The 26,934-nt window shown below is 35.6% G+C and overlaps 1 protein-coding gene across 1 annotated transcript in view; it reads left to right on the plus strand.

The window, feature by feature from the left end:
* LOC129750819 (uncharacterized) overlaps positions 1–26,934 on the plus strand; it is a 65,400-nt gene that overhangs the window by 28,337 nt on the left and 10,129 nt on the right. The gene's annotated exons all lie outside the window — the stretch shown is intronic.

The raw sequence follows: 26,934 nt of genomic DNA on the forward strand, positions 1-26,934 counted from the left end.
TTTCTTTCCACTCCTACCCCCAAGAGGACAGATGCCTTTTCGTGAAGAAAGACGATAGGTTATCATTCATTCTACTCTACGTAGATGACATGCTGATCGTCACCAACGGCAGCAAGGAGTACGAGCGAGTACGGAAGCGCTTGGAGAAGAAATTCAAGATTTCGTGTCTAGGCGATGTCAGCAATTATCTAGGCATCCGTGTTGAGCGGCAGGAAGACGGAAGTTTCCTGTTGAGCCAAGAAAGTTACATCGAGAGGATATTAACGAAGTTCGGGATGGAGCAAGCAAAACCATCGCCGTTCCCGATGGACCCCGGCTACGTCACGGCAGAGCAAAAGGAGGAGAAAGTAATGGCCACCATCGAGAAATACCAGAGTCTCGTGGGAAGTTTACTCTACGTCGCCGTATGCACACGGCCCGATCTGGCAATCACGGCGTCCATCCTCGGGCGTAAGGTCAGCAAACCAACGGAACGTGACTCGACAGAAGCAAAACGAGCATTGCGGTATTTGGAGGGTACTGCTGGACTGAAGCTGCGACTGGGAGGAAAAGGTCATCTCGAAGGTTACGCTGACGCTGACTGGGCGGGCGATCGTGCGGACAGGAAGTCGAATTCCGGATTCCTGTTCAAGCTTGGCGGTGGAACGATCAGTTGGACAGCACGAAAGCAGGAGTGTGTGACATTATCTTCCACCGAAGCGGAATATGTTGCACTCGCTGAAGCTAACAAGGAGCTACTCTGGCTCATGAAGCTGATGCAAGGACTTGGCGAGGACATTAAGCAGCCGGTGATCATCCACGAGGACAACCAGAGCTGCATCAGTATGCTGAGTGCCGAAGGTGAAACCAGACGGACGAAGCACATCAATACCCGATACAATTTCGTTCGGGATCTGACCAGGACTGGAATCGTCAACGTCAAGTATTGTTCGACGGAGAATATGTTGGCAGACATGCTGACAAAACCCCTGAACCGGATCAAGTTGCAGAAGATGAGGGAGAAGATAGGCCTGCAAAACATCGTCCTTGAGGAGGAGTGTTGAAGCATGAAGATAGCAAGTGCGATGTGTAGCATGCCATGATTTTAGGATAATGTAAAATTAGTTTGAAATATATAGTCAGTTGTTGTTAGACCAAAAACCGAGTTTTGCTTGTTAAAATATGAATGTTTGAAAATCATCAAAATTTTCTTCTATAAATTGTTTTGAATTGTTGAACGGATAAATCAAGCATAAGTTTACTTTTTTTGGACGATGCAATTGGCGTTGAGGACCAAAACTATGGAAAAAGGGTGCGAAATAAGAATAGCACCACTTGTGTTTTTCAACAAAAAGAAGATTATTTCTAAAAATTTACTGTGTAAAAATGAATAATAATGCTTCTACGAATTATTTGAATAGATAACTGCATTTTAAGGAGTTTTCTAGAATTCCAAAGATTTTCGAAGGTTTAAAAGGGGGTTTTAAGAGATGCTCCTCTAGCGTCAAGGAATTTGATATTTGAGCTGTAATTTCACACCAAACTACTTACTTTCTTCATTAAAATGACGTGAAATGATGAAACAAACCTTCGGGATTAATTTTGAATCAGAAAAAAAAAATTGGTTGGAAATCAAAAACTTTGATTATGTTCAGTAAACCACACTTTTTTTTTTTTTTTTTTTTTTTTTTTAAATTGAGCAGGGAAAAGCCCCTGGGAGTTGGTTTATTTCCAAAAACCATTCTCCCAAAGGCATAAAACCTCCTCACATATTTATTGATTTTTTCTGATTTTTTCAAAACAATATGACAATTTTCAAGTTTGACATTTCTTCTTTTTAACACTATTGCATTATTTGATTTGTTATTTGCGGCGATATTGTGGATGGCGGTTTCGTGGTGGCGGTTTGGTGGCGGGTGGTTTTGTGGTGGGCAGTTATGTGGCGGCGGTGGCTGGCAGAGAAGGAATATAGAGAACAGTCGTATTGTGGGGATTAGTGGTAGGTATATTCAGAGTGAGGAATTTGACTTCTTCAAAACCCCCAGTGAGATTGCTCTCTGTTAAGGGGGCTTTTACGAACTGGTTTGCTAATAGGTTCGTTCACGATTCAGTTTGTTTTATTTGTAGGTCATACTAAATAATTTGCTAAGTTGGTTTTGAGGTGGACTTTTACTTGGCGTTTGAAATCTACTTTGTTGGGTATGATTTTTAAGTATGCCGGAAGCGTGTTAAATTTTGATTTGCTGAAGTATTCAGGTGACTTTTTCATTTTTTCGGTGTTTGCTCTTCGTAGTGTCAGATTTTCCCTCGTTCGTGTGGGAAATCTGTGGTTCATCTGGTGGATTTGTTGGTTGTGGTGGAAAACTGGGTTGTGTAGCATATTGTGGATTTGGATAACACTTTGGAGTTCCCTTAGTGCGGCTATTGGTAATACTGATGGCGCGGATTGGTGGAATAAGTTGTACGTGGAGAAAAGTCTGGGTCGTTTGTACACAGCTTTGAGGCATCGATTCTGCATAGCTTGAAGTGGTTTAACGTCCGTTTTCCTTGCAGCTCCCCAAATGGAGACCATGTATTGCAATTTCGATTGCACAAATGCATGATACAGGCTTGTTAGTTGCTTGGTGGGAATAAACCACGAAATTTTCCAAATTATACTGTGTATGGTGCCCAGATCCTTCCTGAGACAATCTATGTGTTTGTCCCATCTTATGTGTTCATCAAAATTAAGGCCCAAGTATTTAAAAGTTCTGACTCGCTCAATCACCGTTGTGCCGAGTTCGAGCTGACAGTGGTTGGTGGTGCGCCGATGAGCTGAACTAAAGATGACATATTTGGTCTTTTCTAGGTTGAGCGAAAGAAGGTTCGCATCAAAGTATGCTTTCAGTTTTACCAAGTCGCTTGACATTTGAGAGATAATTACTCCGATGTCGTGGTGCTCGTAAGACAACGATGTATCATCTGCGAACAATCTGGGTTTACCATGTAATCGTAGCTGGTGCAAATCGTTCACATAGAGGATAAACAGAAGTGGTCCAAGGTTACTGCCTTGGGGGACTCCAACAGGCAGGTTTCCAAAGTCACTAGTTGACTGATTGATTTGGACGTACTGCTTTCTGTTAGCAAGATAACTAGCAAATAGAGACAATGCGTTACCTCTGATTCCAAAAGAATTCAGCTTTCGAAGCAGAATAGCATGGTCAATCGTGTCGAAAGCTTTTTTCAGGTCCAAGAATAGCACTCCCATAAGCTTGCGGTTATCCAGGGCATTGTGAATAGCGTCTACTAGCTCAGTTGCTGCTGTCAGAGTACTTGACCCTTCGCGAAAACCGTATTGATGGCTGTATAGTATATTATGGTGCTTCAAGAAGTGCAAGACCCGGTCTGCTATCAGCTGCTCTATAATCTTACTAAAAACCGATAGTATGGATATCGGTCGGTAATTGCTACAATCCGTTTTTTTCCCCGCTTTGTATATTGGTATTACCCGCGCTATTTTGAGAAATTCAGGAAACTCTCCGATCTGAGTACAGTGATTAAAAGTGTCGCTTATCAATGGTGCCAAAATAAGATGGTTTGCTTTGACGAAATGCGCTGGAATTCCATCCGGACCTGGGCTTTTCGAAGCATCGAGTTTGTTTATTTTGATTGTGACTTCTTGTTCAGTTGTTGGTCGAAGGTAAATACTGCCACTATTATCGATATAGTGTTGTTCAGGAGCATGAATGTTTCTAGGAATAGTGGCCGCAAGCTGAGTTCCAATACTAGTAAAATATTGGTTGAAAACATTGGCAACTACTTTTCCTTCCTCCGTAACGGCTCCATTCAACTCTATTTTGATTTTCTCCTTTTCCGCATTGTGTGCTCCTATTAAGTTGTTTAAACTTTTCCACGTTTCTTTCTGGGATGATTTTTGAAAAAGTTTATGATAATAGCTTTTCTTCGCCTCAGTTTTGGCATGTTTAAGTTGTTTTGAAACTTGTAACAAGATATCCTTTAATTCATCGTTTGCAGGGTACTTTTTGCAACGCGTAATGGCCTTTTCTTTGATTCGAATCAAGTTCCATACATCAAGTGACATCCACGGGCAGTAACCTTTGATTTTGACCTCTGCTGAAACTGTTCTAGAATATCGGTCTTTCAGATGGCTATACAGTATGCTGAGCTTCTCTAACTTTTCTGTGGGACTGTTCGCATGTATGTTATGAAATTCAACTCGGAAGGCTTCGTTGATCTTTTCATGTTGTACAATCACTTTTTCCAACTTTCGATAAACTCTAGGTTTTTTTAAATTGATCGTAGTCAACACCAGACTGTGGTCACTCACATCGATTGGAACGGTTTCATTTAAGGTTTGATCTAAGATCGAATCTGAGCATACAACGTGATCAAGGATGTTGCAACTTGCTGGACGGGTTACATATGTGTTGGACACTTGGCACCCATAACATCTCAGAATATCTAAATATTGTTCGACTACGGGACAGCTAGATTTATTTACTGGGATGTTGACATCGCCTAGCATCAAAAAATGGGAATTAGGCTTTAAAGAGGCAAGAACGGCATCAAGTTTTTCAAAATAGAGCTGCGGATTTTGAGAAGGAGGTCGGTAAACTGCATGCACTTCAATTGGCGGGCCACCCGTTTCAAGACGCAAATGTACATAGTGGAATCCATCATCATGTAAGTTTTCAATCTCAGTTACTACGAGCGATTCTTTTATAAGAACTGCTAGTCCACCGCTACTTGAATTAGGACGACAGGATAGAAAGGTACGATATCCATTCACAGCTGCTAAATATTTTCTATCTTCTTTCAGCCAAGTCTCCCCAAGTACTAGGACATCAATAGATGCAGGGAATTGCTCCAAAAATATTTTGATAAAATCTAATTTGCTCGGATCATTAAGGCCTCTAACATTCAATTGGAGAAATCTCAGAAAATGACGGTTATTTTTATTTCGGTTGTTTTCACGAAGAGAATGTAGCGAGTCGTGTAATATATTTTTATTTTTATTATCCATTGTTTTTTTAAGGTACAGGTTACAATATAAAATACGGTGACTTTCTACATAACTCCTGCTCCAGTGTTGATACGTTTCGGTGAAGACATTTCTGGTATTGTAATGTTGGATGTTTCTAAGTCGGCTGAATGGTTCAAAGAGCGCTTCTGAGTGGATTTAGCGAGTGTACGTAGGTCATTTCTGTTTCCAATTTGCTCGATTTTTGCCCCTTCGTGACGTTTGACAAGGATTTTGCCATCTCGTCCTGGCCAAACGAATTTTAAGCCAAGCTCGTTCTGCATATTCTTGGTTTCCGTTAACAGTTCTTTCCCAAAAGTCGTTAATTCATCCCGGATTGTCACTTTATTTGCGGATCCTGCAAAGGCACTATCGATCTTCGCTGCATGCAAAACTCCATGCTCACGCTTTTTTTGAAAAAGCAGCTCCTTAGTAGTCGAACAATCGAAGGTTACAAGAAGCGGTGCAGATCTGGATGAAGAATTTTTACTCAATAATCGTCTCGCCTCGGTGACGTCACCATCCTTCAGTGGGCACCCAACTGCATCTGCCAATTTGTGAACAGTGTCCTTGACATTTTCTTGGGCGCTCATGGGTAGTCCAAGCACTACCGCATTTTTTTCTAGAGCAGACCTGTTTGCTTTATCGAGCTCCATCTCTAGACGATCCACTTTATTAGATAGATCGCAGTGTTTCTGTTGCCAAATATTGACCGTAGTTTTAAGCTTTTCGTTATCGGATTGAATTTCCCTGATTGCCTTCCCTATTGATTTGAAGTTTCCCCTTAGCTCCTCGAACTTGTTTGATAGAAACTCTTGGGACTCCTCTATGTTCCTGTTAGTTTCAACCAAGCTATCGACAACTGCGCGGGTTTTCAGCAATTCGTCTCGAACTTCACTACGGACAGATGATTGATCCTCCTTAATTCCTCGAACGTATTCCGTTAGCTTTCGGATATCCTCACTAACGGAATCAGTACGATTTACTGCTTGGGACACTCGGGTAAACATGTCGATACACTCCGGCGAGCAGAAAAACGGGTTCTTTTTTGTTTTCAGAATACTGTTGCCATAGATTTTCTTGCACCGAAAGTGCACTGCCCTGTGACAGTGCACGCACTCAATCACTTTCGATGGATCTTGCACCAAACTCTCGCAAAGAAAACAGAATACATTTTTTTCATCCTCCATTCTGTAATATTTTCACTCTGTGCGGAAACTTTTGAGCGGCGGTGTAAAATCAAAACACTCGATCGAGTCAGATACCGAGAACGATCTCTAAGAGAAGTGAGCAGTGATAGACTGATGACAGCAATAAGCAATGATGTGGATTGTTTATGATAAAGAAGAGACGGAAAAAGAAATCTATTCCGTTATACTGCACCAAAATTCCAGTTTCAAGTCGTAGATGGCAGCACTATCTTGCCGTTAAAACCAAATTAAGTCTCGATATTGATTTTTCAGGTTTATTTAGGGCCATATTTATCATTTCGAGGTAGTTTTCCAAAACAGTTTTGTTGGATTTCACGCTGCAGAAATCTTTTCCGGATTTACAAAAATATCACCAGCACAAGAATATACCACCGCCAAAATTCCTGCTCATCTCAACTTCCGATTCAATTTCAAATCATACCAATAATACTGCTAGTTATCTGGTTCATCAAGCTCCATCGGAAAGTACAAAATTATTCTGATTATCAGTCCAAGAAATTCACTTTTATCGGTACTTGACGAAATTCTTATTTTTTGATATTGTGATTCTAGAATTTCCAAGGCGGTCACACGGTTCCAAGTACTTATTTCTTGACAAAAATCATCCAGCACACCTGAATTAATCCCAGATATTCAATAATTGGCATCAATTCGGTTTAATTGCAAGATAGTGCTGCCATCTATGACTTGAAACTTGAGAAATAGCGCTTGACTATTTAAAAACATAAGTATTTTTGAATTTGAAGTCTGTTTTTTATCCAAATTCAGCCTCAAATCTATGTTTCGTCAATTTGTGTCAATGAATGATAATGAAGAAATAAAGCAGGTTGATAAAGTATTCCCAGACAACCATTTGGTGGGTATTTCGAATTTGCAACGCAAATGTACGTGCAAATATACGTGTAAACATATCGTATATAATGTAGCAAAACCAGTATATACGTATAATTTTGGAGGCCATATAGGTACATTAGCAAACATATTCTTGATTTGGATTGCGTTAAATTACGATTTGCACGACTTGTCATGCGCATCATTTACGACTACCCTGACTCTTTTTGGAATATACTATAACAATTCACATCATCATATAGATGATTGAGGTTGTAATATACGACATTTTTCGTAACAATATGGAAAGTTTGACGACTTATTTGGTCGTCTTTTGCGACTTGAGTGCAGGGCTCTCATTTTCCGTCAGTTGAAAAAAAATAATTTTTTTTTTTGGAATTTTAAACCAATTGGTTTTATCACCCCAAAAAAATAATAAAAAAAAGATTGTGTCAAAGAAATTTGTTTTTTTGCTGTCAAATTCAAGTTTATATCGTACACATTTATTATTTGCCTGATTGTTGATTTTTTTTTCACGTTCATGAATTTATTGTTAGCGCCTGGACTTGATCCCCTGACGATTCGATCAGCAGCTCATGATGGTTCCTCGACGCTATCTGGAATATATAAATTCAAGGGGATTTGCTTCAAAGGCATTAAACCAAAAGCAAATCGTATATTTCTATAACTTAAATCTTTTAAATCGTAGAACACGTCATCGATGATCTAAAAATAGACCAACATTTTGAAGCCTCCTTTAATACGATTCCAATCATCGATGTCCCATTATCATAAACGATTTTATTGAACTTTTTTGTATTCTTTTACGATTGCCAGCAAATACGTTTTACGAAAATCAGACATGCGAATTAATTTGCAAAGGTATACGATTGCGTGCACATTATTACGAATCAATCCAGTTATATACGTTTTTTATTTCGAATTATTTTATGCATAGCACGACAAAATCGCTCAATCACGGCTGATCACCGTATATCGGTCGTTTCACGAATTTTTTTGCGAATTGTCGTACACAAAGGTCGAGTTCATCTGTACATAAATACTTCTTGTCATAATAAAATCATGCAATGCTTTTAAAAACGATAAAGAATATGCATGGACCGCACATTGTAGGTGCAGATATACAAAAATGAGTATAAATAACATTCTATACGATGTAATCTGTAAAAAAAATACGACTTCTGGTTGTCTGGGATTATAGCTCAAGCATCATATTCCTAAACGCAAGAGGAGCATCTCTTAAAACCCCCTTTTAAAACCTTTGAATATCTTTGAAATTCAAGAAAACTACTTAAAATACAGTTATCTATTCAAATAATTTGTAGAAGCATTATTATTCACTTTTACACAGTAAATTAATTAGAAAAAATCTTATTTTGTGGAAAAACACAAGTGGTGCTTTTCTTATTTCGCACCCTTTTTCCATAGTTTTGGTCCTCAACGCCAATTGCATCGTCCAAAAAAAGTAAATTTATGCTTGATTTATCCGTTCAACAATTCAAAACAATTTATAGAAGAAAATTTTGGTGATTTCCAAACATTCATATTTTAACAAGCAAAATGGTGCTATTCTTATTTCGCTCACTGTACTTAATCGGATTAATCCCCTGATACGAGCAAATTTACTTAAACGTTCAGTCTATTCGAAGCACAGCAGTAAAAAACATACAATGGTTAGCGGCGCGTCCAAAGATGGCAACTGTTTTTCTTACATATTGCGGTTGAAATTTAACCGTTTTTAACGTTTTTCCTCAGAACTTCTGAAATGCTTGAATTTTAACCGTACACTGTGGTTGAAAAACAACAATTTTCGCAGTTCTATCGGAAATCTCATAAAATGGGTCAATAAAAGTCATTATTGTTTTAAAAAAATATGAGCGTGTATACTGTCATCATCATCACTATTCTATTGTTTGACAAAATCATCAATTGCGAATTGCGCAAAGCTTGCGGTGTACCAAAACAAACAATGTTTTAGTTTCGCCGACGTAGCAGCAGATTTCTTCTGCCAATCCGGAAGAACGTTTTCCTCTGGAGGATCCGAAAACCGTAAATTCAACACCTCCCCTTAATTCGTAAATTGAGAATGCTGAACATCTTAGCATACCTCGCTCTCGGTAACACCTTCGTGAACGCCTCAGCTGGCTGGTCCTCAGTAGAGATATGACGCAAAAAATAGCTCACCGCTTCTTATTATCTCTCTGATGAATGCATACTTCATAACGTCCAGATGCTTCATCCACTGATGGGTCCGCGTCTCCTCCAAGTACTGGATTCAAGAGATGTTGTCCTCCATTAACGTGAAATGAGCGCTAACCACCACGAGAATATTCTTCTTGGAGCTTCATGGAGTTTTGCCCTGTTGCTCCAAGGCTTTGAGCGGTCCAAAAAGCCGGAAGGCAACGTTCAGCAACAAACGTCAAATCTAGATGTGAGTTGCAGAAGTTGCTGGCAACTAACCGTCGCTTCGCCCGAAACACCTTCTCTAAAGCCACAGAAAAATCATACTGCAACCTTAGATCTCACGCGTACTGACCACAGCGCAGCTCAATATTACGAGAGCAACCCTCTCGCCCAGCAGCTTCTCCGACCCTTCGATACGGTCTAATACTCCATTTGGAATATTAGACCCTAACCAATCCTGGTTGCAAATCCCGAGAGTTCTCCTCCCGTCCATCGTTTTAGAACCCATGATGCTAACCGCAGCGTTTTTCGTGACGGCACCGAGAGTAACCCTCTCGGAATCCGACTTCTCGGCCTCGAACTCCAGTGGAACCTTCTGACTGACATGAAGCAAATCCTGACACTCCTTCCTGGCTGGCCTGGGACACCTCGCTGGCTGGTTTCTGCGCTGGCGGACCTCCATCAGCTGACTGGCCCTCTGCGGTGGTCCTCTGGCTGGTGGCTGGCCCCTTGACCCGGGCTGGTCCTTCTGCGCGGGCTGCTGGAGCACCTGCTAACCGCAAGTCTAATAAACTTGAGAGTACTCCTCTCACTCACTCATTTTCTTATTTTCCAGACGTATCTGGGCCCATAACCTTGAAATAACGCAGGTTCCAGTGATGGAATAGAGGTAATCTTTATTCTCATTTTTCGTCTACTCGTTACAGCGATAACTTATTTGTCACTGCTAATACTTGGATTCCCTGACCGGGGAAGTACTCATTTCTCAATGAGTAAAATGATACTTCACCCCGAATATCTGGCACCACTGTTGTGTTACCACGAACCTAATTTGAGTAGTCTCGCTTAACCGTGTGATGATGTAAACATTTATAAATACTGTCATCATCATCTCTATTCTATTTTTTGGCAATCAACAATTGCGAATTGCCCAAAGCGTGCGGTGAACCAAAACAAACAATGGTCATATCAAAAGCAAATAGAAGCGTTTACTGATATGAGCTGATAAGTCATTCCTTTGAGAAATGACCCACCAAACAGTTCTTTTGCGATAACATCTGTTTACATGCCAATGGTTTAATTTTCAATCACTTTGGATAACCTACTAGGTACTGCTATCACGTCATGAACTGAATTCAGTTTGAACTGGATAGAATACATATTATTCGGGAATTAAATTGACAGAGTTGGTACTCAAAGGGTTAGCATCAACGTCACTTGTGAAATTTTAGCTCATTTTCAAAGATGTTGTCTAGCCAGACCGTTGTTACGTAGGCATGTACCTGGTCTTGTTCGCATTTTTTTTTCTTCAACTGTTGCTCGTTCATTTTCAAAGCCGCTCAAACAGAAAATGTGCGTCTTTGAACTTTCTTAACTACGTCATTAAACGGGAATGTGTCATGTCGTGTGTAGCTTGTAGGTATACCATATGCAATGGGGGGAAGCAGATATTTGACATTTTTTTAACATTTGAACAAACGATTGCAATGCCACTGACCCATGGGTTGAGTTTTAAGAATGGAGTTGCCCCTAAGGCAGAAATGGGAAGAATGGCGATGATTTCAAATTGATGGATGGAACAAGTTGTTGTTAAAATAACGGAACTTGCTTAAAAAACCCGATCTTGTCATCCCTGATATCCAACCATATGTGTTTAATGGTATTTTGTAACCTTTCGAAACAATCGTTTACGGATCTCGTTAAAAATAAAATTAACCATGTTCGCAATAGTAAGGCGTCGTACACAAATTACGTAACGCATGTAGGGGGGGGAGGGGGGTTGAGTCTGCGTTACTTGCTGTTACATAGGGGGAGGGGGGGTACTTGGTTCAGTTACGTAACAAAATAAAGAAAAAAAACATAAAGAAAAGAACTGTAATTTTCTTTTTTTGGCGAGCAAATTTACGCACCCCTTGTTCGAAAGCGTCAATGGTGGTTAAGTATTTTGTAAATAAAGTTTGATTCAGAAAAACCGGTTATGTGTTTGTGTGCGCACTGCGCGAATGAAACGAAGTGAGCTTTGCTGTTTTTTTATGTTACTATCACGTCAGTGTTTATGTGCAGTGTAACTGACTGTGTGCAATTTCCTTAAATAGAAAGAAGTGAGTTTCATTGTTATAATATTATCGCGTCATTAATTGCATCTCACTCAATGTTAATACAGTTTCCAGAAGACCGCAAAATAGATACAAACGACCTGTTTCAACGCCTCCAATCCAACGCCAATGAATCCAACTTGGACCGATGCTGCTTTTGAATTTTTTTTCTTTTGATATTTTTCACTGTAGTATAAGAACGTTTCAGAATAAAAATGCATCAAATAAACTTTTGTGTACTTTTACTTTTAATTTCAAAATTGAATATGGGGGGGGGGGGGGTATTTAGCGTTACGTAACTATAGAAGGGGGGTCCTATCAAACGTTACTTATTGTTACAAAGGGGGGGGAGGGGGTCTAAATTCTAGATTTTTTGCGTTACGTAATTTGTGTACGACGCCTAATGCGAGTAGTTTATTTTTATCTGCTCCGCAATTCTACCGACCATTATGTACGTATGTCATTCGGGAGAACAGCTGAAGTTTATGCTCACCAGACAGGGCAGAACATCACTGAGGGCATTATAAATTATGGAACCTAATAAAAAATCCACTCGTCCCGAATGAATGAGGCGAGGTCGGCAGTTTTCGGTTGATGCTTCCATAAAATTCAGCATGACTACAAAACGCCTGCCGGATTATGTATGTTTGAGAATGTGTGTGTGTAGCCATGTGTGGGCGGTGTTGTTGGAAGTATTTTATCGCTGCGATTTATAAATCCAAACTGGCCCACTAACAAACACACACACACCCACAAGGGCTGGACGGCGCGAGGAGGGATGTTGGAAAATTTAACTGGGAAATGATTCCGAAACGTTTTTCTCAGCCGTTTGGACATTGGACAGCTGTAGGCAGATCAAAACCTTCTGTTGGGGCGAGCTGAAGTTGTGAATGACGGCAATGGGAAAAGGAAGGATCCTGGTGCGCTCTATTTATAAGCACACACTCCGGGTGAGCAAACAATAATCAAAACACACAGATGTGTGGCCAGATTAAAGTAATGTTATTTTTACTATCCGGTGTGTGTGGCTCCATTTGTACGATCCAAGAATTTTTTTTTGTTTGGTTTTTGGTGCTCTATTTATGCATGTCAGCCGCAGGTTTGTGGACATGAATCAGTTTTGTTGGCTCAAGCTGGTAAAATATTCATATTTGTTTGATGAAATATTTGCAGTGTGATGATGTTGGCATTCGTAAATGCATACCGGAGATAGGTTCGTCAATAAAATAGCAGGACCATTAGGCCAATCAATCAAGCATAAAAGTGCTTATCGGTGTATCGTGTTAGGCCCATTTTCAGCACGTTTTTAATTATACATGTTTTTCATTGCTGTTTTTTTATCAGTGTGACTAGCTGATCCCGTACGAACTTCGTTACGCTAGCAACAGTTTTGTTATAGTTTGAAAATAATTAAATCTCGAAATTACTATCACTGATGGCTTCAAAAGTATCCTCATCCCAAGAGCCCAGCCTCACAAAAGAAATTACAATTACTTTTCGAAACCTGTTATTCGATTTACACTTTGATACACGATTGATTCATATCGATCGACAATTTGGATTGTGAGCGATCACATCATTCGGCATTTTCTTCAGTTTATGATTCGAAATCCCGTGACCATCCCGAAAATAGTCCTAATGCACAAGTGCATTCATCTGTCATGAATTCATCGGTTCGCAAAATCGTACAAATTTACATCGAACCTCACATAAAATATCGCTAAATCAGTAAATCGAATGCTAAAATGCTTCACATCGTAATAGAGTACAACGTACTTCGTACAGATTGTGTCTTAAGTTATCACAAAATCTCTGAGCATCGTACAAGACTGCAAAACACCTCGCATAAAAGGTGATTTATATCGCCAATCGATCGTCGGATTGATGCAAATCGTACAAGAGTTCTACACACATCATGTAAGTGACACTTTTTTATCATTAGTCGAATCGAAATGCAGTCTTGGGATTAATTTTTTTTCCATAGTTTAGGCTTTAAGAAAAACCGTTTTCAAAAGAAATCCGCCGAAGGGGACCAAAGTTATTCATGAAAAACTGGATTTTCATGTTCCTCTCGAACATAATGTCTCAAAATCCCATACAAACTTTAGGCTCGTTGAGCGACCCGTTCCCGTGATCCGATCTGGCCTAAATTTGGCATGAGATCTTGTACTAGGCCTAGGATCAATTTAAGCCTGCAGCGCATAATATTTCACAAGCTTGAAATTTCTCATACAAATTTGGGGTAGTCTAATGGTGATTTTTAATGTCAAACCGCCCCGAATCGTAAATTTGTAGATATTAACTCGTTCAAAGTAACGTACAACAAATCATCAATATAACATAAATAACCAAAGTATATCAAACATCGTAATACGATCCTCAATGATGCAATCGAAGTCGTAATCAGGAAATAATCAAAACATGTACGTATATCGCCTCCACTTTTTGTAGGCATATGTTTTTTTCTAACGTTTTATACGATAAATATTGTCGACATAGATGTACGTATAACCTTTTATATACCTACCAAATTGTTGGCTGGGAAGTTCTTGTCTCGAGAGAGTTCAAATTTAGAAATATTTACGTTATTCTTTAAAAAAATATTTTTTTCTCATTTTTTAGAATTCAGATTTTTTTGTTTTGAAACAAAAATTTTCTATTGAATAAGAAACATAATAAAAACATTTTTCAAGAAAGTAGCTTTGTCATGTGCTTGAATATGACACTTTTTCTTTTTTGTGGAGACTTTTAGTCAGTACCTTTAGTTATCTGTAGAACGCGATTGAAGAAACGCCTTTTAACCGAGATGGTAAGTATTCCCTTCCATATAGAAAAAAAAACTTATAAAATGTTAATAATGCTGTCCCTCTTAACATTTAAAATACAAAGCAATTATTCTTCTCTTTGCCTCTAAGATAGGATATTTCTATATTATCAATTGTTGTGAAAGAATAAAAAGCATCAGGCAATTAAATAGTTGCCCTTTTTCCATCTCGAAATAACTATTGGCCCTTTTGTTCGCGACGAAATTTTGAGGGGAAATCTGTCTGCTTCGATTTTGCCTTCCGGTGAAAAAGAAGGTATTGGCTATGGAAGCACAGATTATTAAGGCTGCTGTTGCTGATTGCTTGTTTTGATTTTGCCTTCTGGTAGAAAAAGACAGAATTGACTTAGGACGCGCAGATGTTTAGGCTGCTGCTTCTGATTTTGTAATTTTATTTGGAATTTTAAGACTACTGCTGCTGATTTTTCTGGTTAGGAAGGCTGATTCTAACGGCGCGATCGATTTTTTTTTGTAGATGTCAACTTACTTTCGAATGCTTTTGTATACTTTTTTTTATATTTTACGAACGTCAGCATGGATGAAAAATCACTTCGAAAGAAAAAAAAATCAAATATCTACACACTATTAAATTTTTGGTGTAAATTTAGGTCAAATTGGATGCACAAAATTGAAGCATCATGTTTGACATAAATTTACATCATAGACATAATAGATCGAAGCCAGAAACGCTTGAAGACCTAAATTTTGGATAACTTAGACATAAATTTCAACTGATTGAAATGTAAATTTATGTCAAATAAGATGCACAAATCCGAAGCATTACATTTTACACACATAAAATTACATTTTCAGTGATATAATTTTATGTCATATTGAATGCACAAAAAAAGAAGCATCGTTTCTGACGTAAAATTGGGTTGTCTTAAACTTACATTTTTGTTGCAAATGAGACATGCGTTCAAGAAATAAGTAATATAAATACTGTTACGATATTTTATTAGCCATAACCGTACTCTTAAGATAAATGCTTAATACATACTTTTTAAATCTAATACACACCGCCGATCCTGGCGGTCCTAATTTTGATCTCTCTGTCAAAATCCCCGGAACTGAAACGATAGCAAAACCTCTAAAAAATCTGCTCAGTGGTGGTGATCTGTCTGTTCGCGTCGACCCAACGCAACTAGCAGCAACCGGTTGAAACAACATCTCGCGGAAATCTAAAACATTTGCTCGGGCAAAATCTCCTAAATGCACTTGTGGTGTTCACCTCATAACGTAAAGCTGAGAACGTTAGATTCCAACTTTTCCCCGATGAGTCGATTTAAACTTGTTGCAATCTAAAACATAAAAAAGATTCATTAAAACAAGTGTTTTTTGGAAAAAAAAAAGTTATCTTACCGAAGGTTTGTAAGCTGTGCTGTCGGTCAGCTCGGTGGCCAGAGAATCCTCCACAATTTTGTGCATCTATGAAATAAACATAAATACTAAATTTAACATAACATCAAAGTCTTTCTTGTGTTTATAAAAGTATTTCTATCTAATTCAGAATCGAATTTTTAAGTTGAAAATTAATGATACTTTCTTTAAATTGCTAAGGATTGATTTTGAGCTTTTCAATACAAAAGAATCTCATTTGTTAAACAGCATCTTTCAGATTCGGAACAAAAACTTGAAACGGACAATAAAAAGGATTGGCCGATAGATAGGCCGTTAGTCTAATAGAGCTTAGCAGTATACCGCGTAGGGAAGAATGACCCTGGTGATTAAACTCCTTTGAAAAAAAAAGCATGGCAGTAGAAGTGAAATTAGGTTGCATTTTGTAAAATTTGTTTATATTAAAAATTTTCTTCATAAAAAAAAACCAAAGTTTTCTGCACAATTTTTAAACGTCGAAAGGTAGAAAGAGACTACACAACAATTTTCTGCCTATTTTTGGGCGTTTTTTAAAGAAATATTTCACACATGCTCATATATTTCACATAATTTTGAAATATTTCTTAAACATCATTTGTGGCACATAATTTTTATTCGAAGAAAGATTCAAAAATCTCAACTAATATTTGGTAGTTTTGCAAACAATAAGAAGCTTAAACGCTTGCGGAACCTTATTTACGCCACTAACGAGAACACATTTTTTTTATGTTTAGGTACTCACCGGTAGGAGGTAAAATGACAAAAAACAGAAACTTTCCAACAGCGACCGCACAATTCGAAATGCATTTTCTCCCGGATCCCAGCTGCGTTCCTGTTTTCCCGGATTTGGTCTATGCTCAAATGATGCCATTTTTCCTCGCATGACTGTAGGGATTGCTTGTAGGTGAATCTGGGAGGTGTCTTTTGTGCGAAATATTCGATAGTCTCCACACAAAACAACGATGATCCACTGGAAAAGTTAATTATTTTTTTTTTTTTTCTTTTTTTTCTTTTTTTTTTTTTTTTTTTTTAATAATAATTTAATTTAATAATTTATTCATTGAAATTACGGTAGCCTTAAAGTTATATGTAACTATTTCACAAGGTCAAGGAAATAAATCTTCAAACACTTGAATAATAAAACTTATGCATAAACCTACCTGTTGTTCCAGTTACCAGGTTTCTAGTAGTGTTTCCGGTTTTCTTCAGGATGGTCGTTCGATTCCACTTCCGCACTCAGTAATCGCGATAACCTTTCGGCTCCGTTTAGTTGAAATCCGCGGAGAGAATGATTTTTTGTTTACTTTTATGGCTGATAGCAGAGTGACACGCAAAAATATTTCTACTGAAATCCGGCTACGCAAAACTCTATTTGGATATATTTAGAGGAAATTGGTAAACTGAGAACTTCCTAAAAATGGTACAAATAGTTTGTGTCAGTAAAAACAACTTGATGCAAACCGTTTGAATTTCATTCTATTAATGCGGAAATTCACATGAGACAAGATTATAAACGTAAATTCACAATAAACAAGTAATTTAAATGTCAACGGGGATTTACATGTAATGAGTTGTACTATGAAACTAGTACGTACCTTAATTTTCGCTCAAATTTCCTTGAAAACAAAACAAACTAGCACTTCACTTTTCTTGGATTTTTACGTCTCCATTATGAATGTATTGGTGTGTTTCACTTCGCTCAGGATAGGGATTCTCACAAATATCAGCATAAATCGACCAGCAAAAATGATATTGACCTAATTTTATGTTTTAAAAGCAAAAATTTACATCTTGAAAGATTTAAATGTTGCTTTTTTGAATAAATCTTGCTCATGTTCAAGTCGCTGAGTGATTTAGAGTTTAATTGATGTAAAAATAAATCATTCCTCGATTAGATCAAATAAAATTAAGTCTCGAAGCGTTTCTGTCTCGTTTAATTTTATAAATTTTTTGGTGTGTACGTTATTTCACTTTTCGATGGAATATGCTATATGTTTTCTCAAAGGCGATTTGGTAAGAGTCCAATAATTCCCGGTTGATGGTCTCGCTTGAAGACAATTTGACGGATTCATATCCTTCTGTACGGACTGGACTTTGTTGGATTTGTACCAAGCCAGTAGTAAACTGATGCCAAAATCTTCCAAAACCGTACTGGGTGATCATGTTTGCGGATCACAAGCGAAAGGCGACGGTTCAGGCACTCTAGGACCTATACAGCTGTATTTATTGTGTAAGTATACAGTCACTAACAGCTCGGAAAGCATACCACACTCACATATGGCTTGCCTTTTTACCAAATTTTTCGGTAAAAATTGAGGTCCCCGTTTTGTCAACACTTTGGCTTTTCCGAACAGTGAAATACTGGACACCCTGAAGCGTTTTGTAATCAAACTTGAAGTAGGTTTTTTCGTCGACGATAACGCAGACCAATTTTCCACACATAGGTATAATTTACGACCTGACGATTTGACATAAGCAGCTAGGTTTTGAATCCGCTTCGGCTTCTTCTGCTTCTTATATGTCTTTAGACCCAATCTTACTTTGACAACATTCCGAATACATTCCGATACATTCCGAACTTAGACAGTTTTTTTTACTGGTGTAAGCACGCATGGCTTCCAGGTCCCAAGTTCTGTCCACCGTACGCGGTTTCTGCAAAAAAAATTACGTGAAGCTTCTTTCTTCTCATCTCCTCTGAATCGAATTTTAGACCGCTCCAATGCATACTTCTTCCATTTTCGCCAACTGACTTAGCGAAATGTTGTGGAGAAAAAAACATTTGTGCACGATATTTTTGCGCTTTTCCGGAGAAATTCTTCACATTTTCACGATTGAAAACTGGAGCTCACGATACACAAAATTTTAAGTATGACTGTAAATAATAACACACAGTTGAAATGTCATACGAAATTAGCAAGGCTGTATTAAAATAGTGCTTAGACATAATGTTACAATCTATATCAATCAATAGATTTTGATAAATTTTTTACAACAAGCATTTCCTCGAATTTATATGATTTCTAAGTTCGGAGATATTAAATTTCGAAAATGATGACTTTCTGAAAATCGTGAAGAAAGGAAGGAAGGTTCCAGGGAAGAGCGGATCGTTCTCAAAATTTTGTATTATGTGTATAGCACCAAACCGAATAGCGACAGCAGGACTAGCGACGCTTTTTTACTAGCGAGATTCCTGTCATTCGCAGGTTTGTTATTCTTTTTTCAGTCCAGTAGGCGATTTCAATGTAGTATTCGAAAATTGTTTACGTTATTTACTGTACAATTTTCCTAGGCCATCAACAACATGCTTCAAGTCTCCTAGGAAACTCGCAATGCGTCGTTTAGAATTTCAACGCCACGACGTATGCGACGTGTCGCTAGTAAGCAAAGCTGCTATGATTATTAGCGTTCATATTTTGGATTTTTTCTGCATGCAGAATATTTTGTTGTGTGTTGTTGATTTGTATTGTAGAACTCAGCGAGTGTATCGGCTCAGTTTGGCGAATTTCGGATAAGATTTATGTTTTCGCTGACATAAAATTACCCACATACAATATTAGTCATCAAAAACTATTATTCCGTAGCTCTATAAAAGTTTGTTTCTTACACCCTAAGCTATCATGTAAAGCCTCCAGAATCTCAAACATGATGCAATTTTTGGCGACCAAACTAAAAATGCTCTTAAAGTGCAATGCCGTGAGTCTTAGAAATTTTTTCCTCCAAGTTCATTTATGAGCCGTCAGTTTATTATCGGTTCTCAGACTACACAAACGATGAGAAGTATAGAAAGATAACCTTCTGTAGATCATTTTCGGAATGCGAACGGTCGGAGATTTATTGTATCCATGTTTCTATTTTTTAGCGCATATATATTTTTTCCAAACAAATGCGTTTGTTGAAATTTAGCGAATATCATACATGAGATATAATTCTTTAATTTTGGGAGCCCAGTCTTCAGTATGGCTAAATAAATTAAAGGGAATATTTCGATTGCTTTAATTTAGTAGAATTATTCAACCAAGTAAACAGGCTCACAACACATATTAGAGTGACGAAATTGTTAAAATAACATAACACTTGAATATATTGGAAATTATTTAGATAAAAGTTATAATTTATAACTTCCAACGCAGCTTAGTCCTTTGAAGGTTAATGGTAAGCGATAGTTAATTTTTCAGAAAAATGTGTCCAAATCATGCTTGCCGGCAGCCGAAAGCAGCGCCATGCCCAACAAACAACTTTGTAGGTAACAACAACGGGATGGCAGGCGAGAATTAACACGAAATTGTCGAGGATTTAAAAAAAATCAAATCGCGGAAAACCGACAGCTGCTGGCTGGCTTGGTGAATGACGAAAATTTCGACCGCGTCGTCGTCGAGTTTTTTTCTCGTTCTTTTGACATTTTTCTCAATGTCGAACACCGCGCGCGCCTTCCACACTAACTGGTGTAGTGTGATTGCTTTTCTTTCTGATGTCACTCTATGTCTATCACTTGAGCTCTCAAGTGGTTTTGGTTTTGTTGGACGGTTTTTTTTCTACTTCTCCCCACTTCGCTATGAATGCTTGTTATTTGTATTTTTTGTTTCGTTTCGTCTTTATCGACCCCGCATTCCCCCTTCATTCTGTCATTCAACAAAATGGGATAGGTCAGGGATATGGTGTAAAACTGCTAATCGGTTGCGGCTTCATTTTGTGGGCATCGCTGTTGAATGTAGCAAAAACAGACGAAAACAAAAACTATCGACAGTTAACTTCCCGTTGATGGTGCTTCAAGAGTTTCCGGTTTCCGGTCTACAATGTAGGACAGACATCATAGCCGTGGTTGTAGTCAAAAGGCGAATGAGGCCATTTGGAGCTCAATTTCCAACCTACCAAGAACACTGACAGATTGGAGGAAACTTCCTGTTGATGAGCTTGGCAAGAAATGGTGGAGGGGGGGGGGGTATTAAAAGAGGAAATTGATGGATTCCGGAAATATTGATTAAACACTTGGGATTTGAAAAGCTGGTGTAAACGAAGCTTAGTGCGAAAACTCTTATACCGTACACAAACTTTATAGCTACTTACACTTCTTCGAAACAAGAGAAAACCTGCAGGGAGTGTATTCAGAATTAAAGTTTAACTTGAGCTCGAGGATTTTACTCCACAAACTGGCCTGATTTGTTCTGTGGAGCCCCAGAACAATTTCAGGCTTTAGTAACCCCTATTCATACACTTTTTTGTAACCTACCGTCAACCATGCATTCGTTATATTTTTTCAAGTCCTCATAAATTTCAATTCTAACCACGATCGACTTCTGCTGACGTAAGAGTAGAGAGTTTTCACAAATATAGTGATTGAAACTTTATCAGTTTGAGGGCTCTAACTTGTTTAACTACGTCAGAATACAGGTAGCGCGATTTTCAGCGAATAGATGACAACCACGTTATGTTTGAAGTTTATCTTGATAATTTCTCACCATCCGCTAGTTAACCTTAAAGTTTATTGTATAGCAATTTTTCGAGTGGTTTATCTGTCTGTATTTTTTTAATACTAGGCCAGTAACGCCACGTTACTGAACTAGCTAGTTGAAGTGGCAATGGATGAGTAGCAGTCATCAACTATCATCATGACTTGCGATACTCAATGATTGTTGCATCCGTGGTGAATTGCACACACTAATTTAACCTATTGTTCACAATGGATTCATCATCGAATTTCAAAAATCGCCTTTACAATTCGTTAACTGGCCCGAATGCCGGATTTGATTGATGTGCCAGCTCAATCGGAATTGAATTAGGGGTGCCTCAAAGTGCTCAAATATAGAAATCGAAGTTTGAATCCTGATGTTGAAATGCAAAAAAAAAACTTTAAAACATCGAAATCAGCAATTATTTCGAAAAAACTTACTGGTCGAAAATCAATGATCTAGGATGGCTTCAAATGTGAAATGTATGACAAAAATTTAATTTGCTACTTAATTTATCGGCCTTAAAATGATGTATTTTTTAATATTTTCAAACATGACAATAATGAAAAAGTGACTAAAAAGACAAAAATGACAAAAATGGCAAAAACGAAAAAAATAACACTAAAAAGACAAAAATGACTAAAATGGCAAAACGATAAAAATAACAAAAATCGACAAGAATTCCAAACATATCAAAGAATTACAGAAATGACAAAAATGACAGACATAATAAATTGGCAAAAATGACTAAAACAACAAACATTTTCAACTTCGCAAAAATTACCAACTAAAAAAACAAAACGAATCAAAAGACAAAAATGATAAAAATGACAAAAATGACAAAATTATAAAAATGATAAAAATAACAAAGCTGACGAAAACTGCCAGAAAGGTAAAACTAACCAAACAGAAAAAAAATAACTCAAACGCACAAAAATAAGAAAATGACAATAATTACAAGATATGGAAAAATTACAAAACGCCAAAAATGACACAAAAGACACAAATGCCAAATTAATAAAAATAATAAAAATGACTAAAATGATAAAAACGGTAAAAACTATTGAAATCACAAAAATTGACAAAATGACAAAAATTAAAAAACGGACCAAATGAACAGAAATAACAAAAAAAAAAGCAAAAAAAGGAAAAAAATGACAAAATGACAAAAATGACAAAATCGACAAAAATGACAAAATTAACAAAAAATACAAAAATTGAAAAAATAACAAAGGTGAAAATAATGAAACAGAAACAATAATGACAAAAATAACAAATTGGCAAAAACATCAAAAATTAAAACAATTTAAAAAAAATCAAAAAATGATTAAAAAATGCAAAAAATGTCAAAAAGGCAAAAATATCAAAAACAACAAAAATGAACAAAACGCCAGAAATTACAAAAAAAAAACCCAAAACGACAAAAATGACCAGAAACGTTAAAAATAATAAAATAAAAAAGTGACAAAAATGACATAGATACAATAATGTCAAAAACAACAAATTGACAAAAACATAAAAAAAGACAAAAATAAAAAAAAAAGTAAAAAATGATAAAAAACTACAAAAATAATCACCACGCCAGAAAATACAGGAAAGACAAATTACTAAATATAATAAAAAAGACAAAACGAAAAAAAAATGACAAAATAAACAAATATAACCGAAAGACCACAAATGACAAAAATGACTAAATAACAAAAATGACAAAAATGACAAAAATTTCAAAAATGGACAAAAATGGCAGAAATGACAAAAATGATGAAAATAACAAAAATGACAAATAGGACAAAAACATGAAAAATGAAAAAAATCACAAAAAAGACAAAAATGACAAAATAATAAAAATAACAAAAATAAGAAAAAATACAAAAAAATTACAAAAATGAGAAAAATTAATAGAATGATAAAAACGACAAAAATGACAAGAATGTCAAAAATAACAAAAATGACAAAAATGACGAAAATCACAATTATGGCATGAATGACAAAAATTACAAAGATGAAAAAAATTCCAAAAATGACAGTAATGACAAAAGACACAAAACATGACAAAAATGACAGAAATGACAAAAAAAAAACAAAAATTACAAAAATGGCGAAACTGGCAAAAATGACAGAAATGACAAAAAAAAAACAAAAATGACAAAAATGACAAAATAATAAAAATGACTAAAATAACAAAAAAAAATTGAAAAAGTTTTTAAAAAAATTATAAAATAATAAAAATGATGAAAATGACAAAAATGACAAAAATTTAAAAAAAAGTCAAAAATGCAAAAAATGCCAGAAATGACAAAAATGTGAAAAATAACGAAAATGACAAAAATTACGAAAATCAAAAATACGACATGAATGACAGAAACGTTAAATATGACAAAGACAATGACAGAAGTGACAAAAATAACGAAAATGACAAAAGTGACAAAAATGCTAATGATGGCAATACTGACAAAAATGAGTTAAACGACAAAAATGACAAAAAGGAATGAAATATGCAACAGAAACGACAAAAATGACAAAAATGAAAAGTATGTCTGAAACGACTTAAACGACAAAAATAGTTAAAAAAAAGACATGAATAGAAAAATACAATGGATGGCAAAAACGGCAAAAATGACAAAAAAATACATAAAAAGACAGCAATAACAAAAAAGACATAAAAAAACTAAAACGACATAAATGATTGAAATTACACAAATAACAAAAATGATCAAAATGACCAGAATGATAAAAATGATAAGAATGCCAAAAATGACAAAAATGACAGAAACAGCAAAAAATTAAAAACAATACAAAAATAAAAAAATGCAAAAATGTCAAAAATTACCAAATTCACAAAAATGACAAAAATAGTAAGTATGACAAAAATGACAAAAATTAAAAAAAATGACGAAAATAACTAAAATGACAAAAATAGAAAAATGACGAAAACGAAAAAAATGTCAAAATCACAAAAATGACAAAAATGATCAAAATGACGAGAATGATAAAATGGACAAAAATGACAAAAAATAGCATAAATGAAAAAAATTACAAAAATAAAAAAAATATCAAAAATTACCTAATTCACAAAAATGACAAAAATTATAGTAATGACAAAAATGACCAAAACAAAAAAAAAACAGACAAAAATGACAAAAACGACGAAAATGACAAAAACAAAAGAAATGTCAAAGTTGATAAAAATGAAAAGATTGACAAAACGACAAAAAAGTCAAAACAGGCAAATATTACAAATACGACCGAAATGACAAAAAACATCTAAAATTACTAAAACACTAAAATTTTACAAAATTACAAAAAATACTAGAGAAAACGACAAAAATGGCTTGACAAACAAAAAAAAAGGCAAGCGGAAAAAATGTCAAAATTGACAAAAACTAAAACTAAAATGATAAAAATGACAAAATCTGTCAAAATTAACAAAATTTGAATACTTCGTCAAAAAAAAATTCTGCTTTCGACGATTCCTCTCCTTCAGCGGCTTCAGCTGTGTATTTTAAATAAAATTCCTGTTTCCATAGCTCATTTTACCCGATTTCAGAAACGACACCGTTAATTATCGTATAGTCGTGCCCTGTTTAGCAAGTGGCACGGTAATATATTCAATAAGTATAGACATCTCTCGTCGCTCTGCCTTTGCTAACGATTGTTAAGTTTCTGATTCAGTTTTTTTTTTTTCTCTCTGGAGCCACCATCGTTTGTTTATTTCCCCGTTGAAAATGACTGCACACAAAACGATCCTTCGAATTTTCTCCCCTCATCCTTGTCCTTCTTCTGTTCAAGCTTCGAACCGATTATACGATCCTTCTTCTGTTCAAGCTTCGAACCGATTATACGATTTGTTTTGCTGGACGTCGCCAACTCATCGCATCGCTTCGGACGTTTCGGACGACTAACGAAGCATTCAAATCGGAATTTAATTCCTTTCATTTTTTACGGTTTCCCGTCAAAAGCTATCAAAACTGAGTGATTTGGGGAGGCGCGACGGTGCAACCTGATGATTCCCCTAGTTAGTTGGGCAAGGGAAAATGGAGAATAAACTTAAATAGACTGCCGGGCCTGTTGATGTTTGTAGAGGATTAAAAATAGCGTCGATTCGATTATCGCTGTTGAATAGTTTGATTGTTTTCGGCTGTTTTGATTATGATTCTAAAGATAAAGTGGTTAGCATTCTAATGGATTCTAATGGCATTATTTTTTGTCATTTTTGACATTTTTGTCATTTTTGTCATTTTTGTCATTTTTGTCATTTTTGTCATTTTTGTCATTTTTGTCATTTTTGTCATTTTTGTCATTTTTGTCAATTTTGTCATTTTTGTCATTTTTGTCATTTTTGTCATTTTTGTCATTTTTGTCATTTTTGTCATTTTTGTCATTTTTGTCATTTTTGTCATTTTTGTCATTTTTGTCATTTTTGTCATTTTTGTCATTTTTGTCATTTTTGTCATTTTTGTCATTTTTGTCATTTTTGTCATTTTTGTCATTTTTGTCATTTTTGTCATTTTTGTCATTTTTGTCATTTTTGTCATTTTTGTCATTTTTGTCATTTTTGTCATTTTCGTCATTTTTGTCATTTTTGTCATTTTTGTCATTTTTGTCATTTTTGTCATTTTTGTCATTTTTGTCATTTTTGTCATTTTTGTCATTTTTGTCATTTTTGTCATTTTTGTCATTTTTGTCATTTTTGTCATTTTTGTCATTTTTGTCATTTTTGTCATTTTTGTCATTTTTGTCATTTTTGTCATTTTTGTCATTTTTGTCATTTTTGTCATTTTTGTCATTTTTGTCATTTTTGTCATTTTTGTCATTTTTGTCATTTTTAATTTTTGTCATTTTTGTCATTTTTGTCATTTTTGTCATTTTTGTCATTTTTGTCATTTTTGGCATTTTTGTCATTTTTGTCATTTTTGTCATTTTTGTCATTTTTGTCATTTTTGTCATTTTTGTCATTTTTGTCATTTTTGTCATTTTTGTCATTTTTGTCATTTTTGTCATTTTTGTCATTTTTGTCATTTTTGTCATTTTTGTCATTTTTGTCATTTTTGTCATTTTTGTCATTTTTGTCATTTTTGTCATTTTTGTCATTTTTGTCATTTTTGTCATTTTTGTCATTTTTGTCATTTTTGTCATTTTTGTCATTTTTGTCATTTTTGTCATTTTTGTCATTTTTGTCATTTTTGTCATTTTTGTCATTTTTGTCATTTTTGTCATTTTTGTCATTTTTGTCATTTTTGTCATTTTTGTCATTTTTGTCATTTTTGTCATTTTTGTCATTTTTGTCATTTTTGTCATTTTTGTCATTTTTGTCATTTTTGTCATTTTTGTCATTTTTGTCATTTTTGTCATTTTTGTCATTTTTGTCATTTTTGTCATTTTTGTCATTTTTGTCATTTTTGTCATTTTTGTCATTTTTGTCATTTTTGTCATTTTTGTCATTTTTGTCATTTTTGTCATTTTTGTCATTTTTGTCATTTTTGTCATTTTTGTCATTTTTGTCATTTTTGTCATTTTTGTCATTTTTGTCATTTTTGTCATTTTTGTCTTTTTTGTCATTTTTTTCATTTTTGTCATTTTTGTCATTTTTGTCATTTTTGTCATTTTTGTCATTTTTGTCATTTTTTTCATTTTTGTCATTTTTGTCATTTTTGTCATTTTCGTCATTTTTGTCTTTTTTGTCATTTTTTAAGGTTATGTATTTAAAAAAAAAGAATTATTTTGT

This window comes from Uranotaenia lowii, chromosome 3 (genome assembly GCF_029784155.1).
Source record: "Uranotaenia lowii strain MFRU-FL chromosome 3, ASM2978415v1, whole genome shotgun sequence".
NCBI classification, from domain to species: Eukaryota; Metazoa; Arthropoda; class Insecta; order Diptera; family Culicidae; genus Uranotaenia; species Uranotaenia lowii.